Source organism: Pipra filicauda, unplaced genomic scaffold (assembly GCF_003945595.2).
Source record: "Pipra filicauda isolate LSUMZ 115617 unplaced genomic scaffold, ASM394559v2 scaffold95_size2449627_pilon, whole genome shotgun sequence".
NCBI lineage: Eukaryota > Metazoa > Chordata > Aves > Passeriformes > Pipridae > Pipra > Pipra filicauda.
This window is the reverse complement of record NW_024105153.1, coordinates 112,414-119,525: the sequence shown is the minus strand read 5'-3', so window position 1 is coordinate 119,525 and position 7,112 is coordinate 112,414. Positions and strand designations below refer to the sequence as shown.

The 7,112-nt window shown below is 48.4% G+C and overlaps 1 non-coding gene across 1 annotated transcript; it reads right to left on the bottom strand.

Moving 5' to 3' along the window:
* Positions 1-4,179: 4,179 nt before the first annotated feature.
* Positions 4,180-4,251, bottom strand: TRNAC-GCA. The gene has a single exon. It is a non-coding gene; the product is annotated as a tRNA-Cys (tRNA).
* Between the last annotated feature and the right edge of the window lie 2,861 nt (positions 4,252-7,112).

Sequence of the window (7,112 nt, the reverse complement as noted above, 5' to 3'; positions counted from 1 at the left end):
CGGGCTCCCCGGAATGTCGGCCCGGCCGGTTCCCGTGTCCGGGGCAGCCGGAGCATCAGGAAGGTTTTCCTTTTGTCGTTCTGGCTGAGACGCGCCTGAATGCCATCAAATGTTCATGTGAGAAAGGGGAGCGCTGGTCACGCCGCAGCGAGTGACACCCACAGCACAGAGCGCCAGGGCCGAGCGTGCCGGCTGCCAGGGGAGCGCAGGGTGAGAAGATTCCTTTGGTGCTCCAGGGTCACAGAACCACAGAATCAGTTAGGCTGGAAAAGACCTCTGAGACCATCGAGTCCAACCCATGACCAAACAACACCATGTCAACTAGACCATGGCAGTCAATGGCACATCCGGTCTTCCCTTAAACACTTCCAGGGATGGTGACTCCACCGCCTCCCTGGGCAGCCCACTCCATATGTCTGATCACCCTTTCTGTGAAGAAATTTCTCCTGATGTCCAGCCTAAACTTCCCCTGGCAGAGACCAGGGTTAATGGTGTGTGTCTCAAGGTACCTCTGACTACCCTGATGCTTTCTAGAGAATATCTAATTCAAGCTCCTTATCTTTATCTCCAAGGAACCCCAAGGCCGAGCCTGGAAGTCTCAAGGGCTCTAGGAGAAGAGAAGTAGCTGGCAGCCTCTCTGGGGTCTGCCTGAACTAATAGAAGGAGCCTCCTGAAGCCAGAACCTTTGCCCCCTCTGTCTGGGTGCAAATCTCCCTTTTCCGTTCTCATATTTTCTACTATATGCCTACTCTGAGGCATGTATCTATTCCTCCTTAGCTGTCTCCTCCTCCCCAGGTCCTACCAAATTATAAAACATTACCACATATGCCATGCCTCCCCTGGGAGAGAGGGTGAGAGAAAGAGCAAACCGTGTGTGACAGAGGAGAGCGACATCACTTCACACACTTCTCAGCGACACCAGATATGGCAGTGATAGAACTGAACAGGAAGAAAACCAGAATCTCCAGACTGGCTCACTCTGTGCCAATCTCCTCTTGTTCATTTCCTTTCTGAGATAAACAACCCCAATCATTTTGATCTCTCTTTGTGAGCAAATTTGCCATGCCCCTAATCAGCTCTTTCTGAGAAAGGCTTACTTGAACTGCAGACAGTATTCCCAGAGAGGCCATGCTAGTGATTTACATAATAGCATTATCATATTTTCCATATTATTCTCCCCTCCTTCTTTCTGCATGCTAATATTTTGTGTGTGCTTTTTTTTAACCTGCAGCTACTCACAGAATCAGGGGTTGTGTGACATCCAGATTCTTTCTTGAGTTGCTAGAGAACATCTGGAGCTTTGTAATTCTTACACACAATTTGTTTTCTGACTTTGCACGTGCCCAGTTAAACCTTGGCAAACGTGTGGTGTTGCCCATTTGCCACATTTGCATTTTACTCAGTCCTTTCTGATCTCCTCAAGAGTAAATAGCTTTGAGTCATTCTTCAAAAATGTTTGGTATATTGCTCATCTTTGTTTCCAGATCATCAGTTCATATATTGGGCATTCCAGGACCTCAGAGGCAGCGTTCATATTCCCTACCCTTAACCTGCTGCCAGAATGAAAATCAATCTTTAGCGTCTGGCCTCCTCCTTGGGTTGTTAATCCACAGAAATACTTCACTCAACACAACAGGGTTCTGTCACCTCTGGGCAGGTGTGCTGATGAGCCCAGTCTCCAAAACTCTCAAGTATGGATCAAAACTGGAGCAGCTCCATGTGGCGACCCCCTGATGTACTACAAATGGGATCTGCTGGATCAGGCTGCTCAATGATGGACTTCCCTTGCTGCCCTCCTTGCTGCCCTGCAGCCAAGGACTGTGGACCTCCATAAGTGCCCCCTCCCCGGCCTGGCCCCCTTGGCTTGTGCTTATTCTGGTGTTTTTCTCCGTTCTTTTCCCCCTCAGGCTGTCTGCCAGCTCCCGGGCCCCTTGCCAGCAGCTGCATGCGCGTGTTGTGAACTACTCCACCCACACAAAACTGCCCCAGCCCCTCCATGGAGGTCACTCTGTGCCCACTGCCCGATGTGGAATCCCCACGCCTACACTGAACGAGTGTTCAACCTGCCCCTCCTGCCTTGTAAGGAGGAGGGTGAGTGCAACAGCAGAGCAGCACATGACCAACGCCATCCCAGCTGCCGTGAGAGCGCCAGACCTCTGGTGACACGGTGGGCGTTGTAAACTTGAACTATGCCTTGAGACAATGAAGCAACATCCCCGCTCTCTCCAGTGTTTCCCAACCCAGTCAGCTCCTCTGCTGACCCACTACATGCAGCTGTGCCAGTGGGGACACATCCAGCACCCCCGAAACTTGTGCTGCCCTGATGGGATACTGGCCCTAGCGCCCCATTGCCTCCAGAACCCTGTTGCTTGGTGGCTTCTTTGCCCATGGACTCACTGGGAATGGGGTTCCCCCTGTGATTCCAGCCTGTGTCCCTGTAAGAAAGGGAATTTACTTGCCCCAGTGGGGCAAAGTGCAGAGAGGGGGGGGCACACCTCCACTGTGCTCCTGGAGAACAGTAAAGACCTTTGTTTCCCCAAATGACTGAGTTTGTGAAATATCAAAGGCAGCATGTGTGACAGGGCACAATAACCCATGCTGGTACTTGGGATAAAGCTAAGACATTCCCCCAGACCCTGCCTCCTTGGAAGTCTCCAGAGTTGCCACTCCTCTGACAGTCTTCTCATGATTGCAGCCAGTCCTGCCACTCAAGCAGCCACTGCCACAGGCTTTAATGGCCACCAAAAGCAGCAAATGGATGGCCCAGAGCCTGGTTTGCAGCCTCTGCTTCTGGGAGTCAAGTGCCATGCCCAGGGCTTCCCATCACCCATTTTGCGAGGGCAGGACCATTACCAGCCAGGGAGACATCCCTGTGCTGCCTGCCACCTCCCTTGGCAGCAGAGGTGAATGTGACCCTCAGAGCTGCAAATGGCATCTTGGAGGGGCTCTGCGGGGATGGAAAACAAACTGTGCTTGGAAACAGAAGGCTGGCCTCCTAGAGGAGACTGAAAACAGTTCTAAGATGCGAGAGGGAAGATGGATAGTGACCCACCAATGCCATCTAAACTTGGGCTTAACATCCTTAATATCTTTTAGTAAATGGACCTTGCAGGAGGCCTTTTGGCAGTCTCACCCTGTTCAACAGTTTTCTCTTTCATTGCAGCCCTATTTCTTCACTTTTCTCGAGAAATCGCAAGGATTAATGACATTTGGGCTCCTGCTCTCCAGCTGCAACAAGCCAGGAGGGGCAGAGGGCCAAGGGTGGCCACATGGCTTCATTTCCTGAACCCCCAGCAGCTTTGATGCTGAGTGCATGTGGAAAGGAAGATGGATGGTGAGGGAGGAGAGACCACTGGTACGCAGCCACCTTTCAAGGAGCATTCCTGATTTACAGCCAAGACCCAGATTTTAGTACAGACAGTAACTATCCACCCTGGGGAGCCATGCTCATGGTATGTTTTAGACAGGGCAAAGAAGGGAGAAGTCCTAGCCTTCCTGCAGCTGCAGTGGGTCTTTTCAGCTCCCCAGATTCCAGCCCTGCAGCCCAAGGTGCTCGAACACTGCCAGCAGCAAGTGGTCTGTGTGATGCAGAGCTGCTGCCCCTGCAAGGGGCTGCACAAAGTCACTGAGGAGGCTCAGTTTTATTACCCAACAAATTGAAATTGCTGCTGTGGTATTTTTACTATTGGTCTGTGCCCACCTTCATTCTTACCACAACTCATGTTTCTTCTACCAAATTTCCCCATGGCTGGGTTTGTTGGGGATTTTTCTCCTGCATGCTGCAGGAGATTTACAGAGCCATTCAGAGACCCTGCTTTTGAGAGTGCTGTTATCCTCGCAATTCTGTGTCACTCCGACAGCCTCGTGGGCCTTCTACACTGTAAGTGTCCACAGAGATCAGAGAGCTTGCAGCTGGTGGTACCACCTCAGGCTTTCTTGTGCTCCTTCACATGCTGCAATGAGGTTCTCCCAGTATGAACATTGGACTTTGGTTTGTGTAAGGTGTTATCTGGACTCCCAGTATCACATGGGGTTTGGTCCTGTTTCACAGATTATTCTGAGCTGGAAGGGATCTGCATCCAACTCTTAAGGGAATGGCCTGTACAGGGATTGAACACATGACCTTGGTGTTATTGGCACCTCACTCTAACCAACTGAGCTAATCTCAGGTAGCAAAGAAGGGGGCACCTGGATTTGAGCCAGGGACCTCTTGATCTGCAGTCAAATGCTCTACCACTGAGCTATACCCCCCCTTTGTACAGACCTACAACCTGAGAAGGGCACAGCTACTATATCCTGCTGCTCCTCTTCTTTTTCCAGGTAAAGGCACCTATTGCACATCTTACCTCATTAAGTCATGGGTCTTTAGACAGATTTATTTCTGCCCCATTTTGGGAAATCTACCTGGTTTTGGTTTTGCAGTAGTCTGATATTTCACTTCTGGGTAACAGTTTGAGTCAAATGCTTTAAAAACACTGTGAAGTAAACAGAAATGGGTAGATGTTTTCTACCTTCTTTTATTTTTGTGTGTGTGCCTGGTTCTTAGTAAGTGTCTGAGGGGAAAAAAAAAAAGAAAGATATGACTGATGATTTGTTGCTCTTTCTTTGGAAAAGGTCCAGACTATAGAACAGGGCTAAAATGCCAGGAAAGAGTTTGCTGCATAGAGGCAGGCTTATATTATTTGATTTTATACATTCCCTGGGTAACATATTTTCTTTAATTTGAGATCCCAGAGAAGTCATTTTAGATCTTTATTCAACACAGCTTATTTGCTCTTCTTCTCAGTTTTCCTTATTTTTAGAAAGGTAAAGCATGTTCCCAAATTAAATCGTTTCTGGGATGGACCTCAGCCAAGAGGATCCATGGTTCAAGCCATAAGGCACAGGAAACATAAAACAATGGAGTTTTATATTGTGTTTCGTTTGGCAGGGTGAGGAGAGATATGGCCTTGAAAAATTTGCAGTCTTACATAGCTATAGTATATTTCAAAAGACAGTAAGGACTACTTTCACTTCTCACTTCGCTTAAAAAAAATAAGCACACCCAGAAATGCTAGAAATGTGGGATTGCCAGATTCTCCTTAGTTCCGAGAAAAGGTTTGTGTTTGGAGATCTCGGAGATGCTTACAGTAACATCCCAAATATTAGCTGAAGTGGGCTGATCCTCTACCCTTTTGCTGATGTGCTTGTCCCTGCTGCAGCTACCAAGGCAGAGCTTGCAGCAGCCTGGCCCCAAGCCAGGCTCCTCTCCCTAGCGTCCATGGATTATATTCCTTATGTCAGCCTCTCATTTCAGTGACCCAGAGATCCTTCTCCAGATGGGACAGTTTTGCACAGCTCCTCTGAGGTTGTTTTGCAGCGACAGAGCAAAGCCCTGCAAAGCTCACTCCCAGGTGAAAGTTTGACACACGGTGCCTGTGAGCCACAAGAAAATGTGCCACTGCCAGGGAGCAAGAGCGTGCCTCCCTTCTGCCATGGCTGTGGCCAAATCCCCTCTGTCACAGTGCTCTGGAAAGCAGGGCAGCCAGTGCCTGCAGCTGCGGGCATGTGAGCATGAAGCCATTTGCTGGTGACGCTCTCTGGGGCTGGGATGACTCTCCCTGGCTGCTCCACGGGCTGCCTGCCAGCCAGCTGAGACCTCACTGCTCCCCCAGCTGAGCCACTAAAGCAGCAAGATTTAAAAACACAATATAAAACTGGACTAATAATTAAAAATTAACTGTCCCTGCTAAACAGCATATTAAAATGTATCCTTACACAGGGAACAAATGTCTCCGAGCAACAAAAGCAAACAACCAGCAAGCCAGGGTCTGGTATCTCCTTTCCAGCTTTCTGAAAGGGTAAGTTTATATTGAAGTCACTTTTTTTCCAAGCACCCTGGTGTTTGGAAACAGCACGTCAATTTCTGTAGCAGCTAACCTGCTGCAGGCATCGACTGAGAGTCAGCTGGAGCCAGACCCTCCAGGAGCCAGGGATGGAGAGTCCGCCACAGCCTCGGTTCCCATCAAGCAGTGTCGCATGGTGCCCGTGATGAGCACCACAAATCTCTGAACAACAGTGAGAGCTTCAGGGGAACAACTTATTTCCAAGGCAGGTCACGCCAGAGCTCCTCCATGATCCATCGCCCCATCTGACATCTGTTGGGGCACTGCAATTCTGCAAAACACAGGATTTACGTAGCGTTGGATGGTTTGCACGCTCCTGGTTCAATTTGGTGCTTAAGGCTCTATATCCATATCTAGGATGCATCTAGATCCCTTTTGGTATGTTGAAGGACCCTCTGAGAGATGGTATATAGGGCTGGTGGTGGAGCCACATGCTCCCTACACTCCGCAGACCGTCAGCACTGCTCCTGCAAATGAGGGTCTCCACAGCAGACTGTTTGCCCAAGAGTCAACCCTTCTCTCAAAGACTCCTGCAGCAAAAGCTTGTGCTTTCTGGGGAAAAAAGTCCTGGGTTCAGTCAATGCCTTCTTTTAAAACCTTGCAAGAAATGAAAGAAATGCCATTTAGGTTACTTCTTAAAATAATATAAATGTCAGTGAAGATTTTGTGTTGGAGGCAATTAAAATAACGCGGGAGAACCTTTGACCTAGTCATGTCTCATTTCTTAAACTGTCTCACTAAACTGCCATTGGTCTATACTTTCCCTCTTGAAAAATTGAATTTCAGGCACGTTGGCCATTATCTATTTTTAGATTATTCCCTGTTCAGGCACAAAAATACAGTAATTGCTGTGAATGCTAAAAATTCTTAATAGGAAATTTTGTTAATTTTGGGTGGCATGTTTATTTCAGGCCCTTTCAGCAATGCTCAACACAAGCCACTAGTTTGGTAAGAGACCCTTCCACAAGAGGAGAATTGAAAACATTAGGCTGACATGGAAGGCAGAAAGAAGAGGGGAATGCACTGGAGCTAATGTTTATGAGGAAACTAACCTATGATGTTTACAGTCACTATCTTAGAACCTGAAGTCTAAGACACTTAAAAGGTAAGAAATGAAATGGCAGTAGATGGCACATGAGCTTACAAAAGGCCCTTACCAAAGGCACTTTAGAGGCTGGATGTTTAGAAGGATTCAGAGCAGGATCAGGCTTTGATACCAAGTAATGG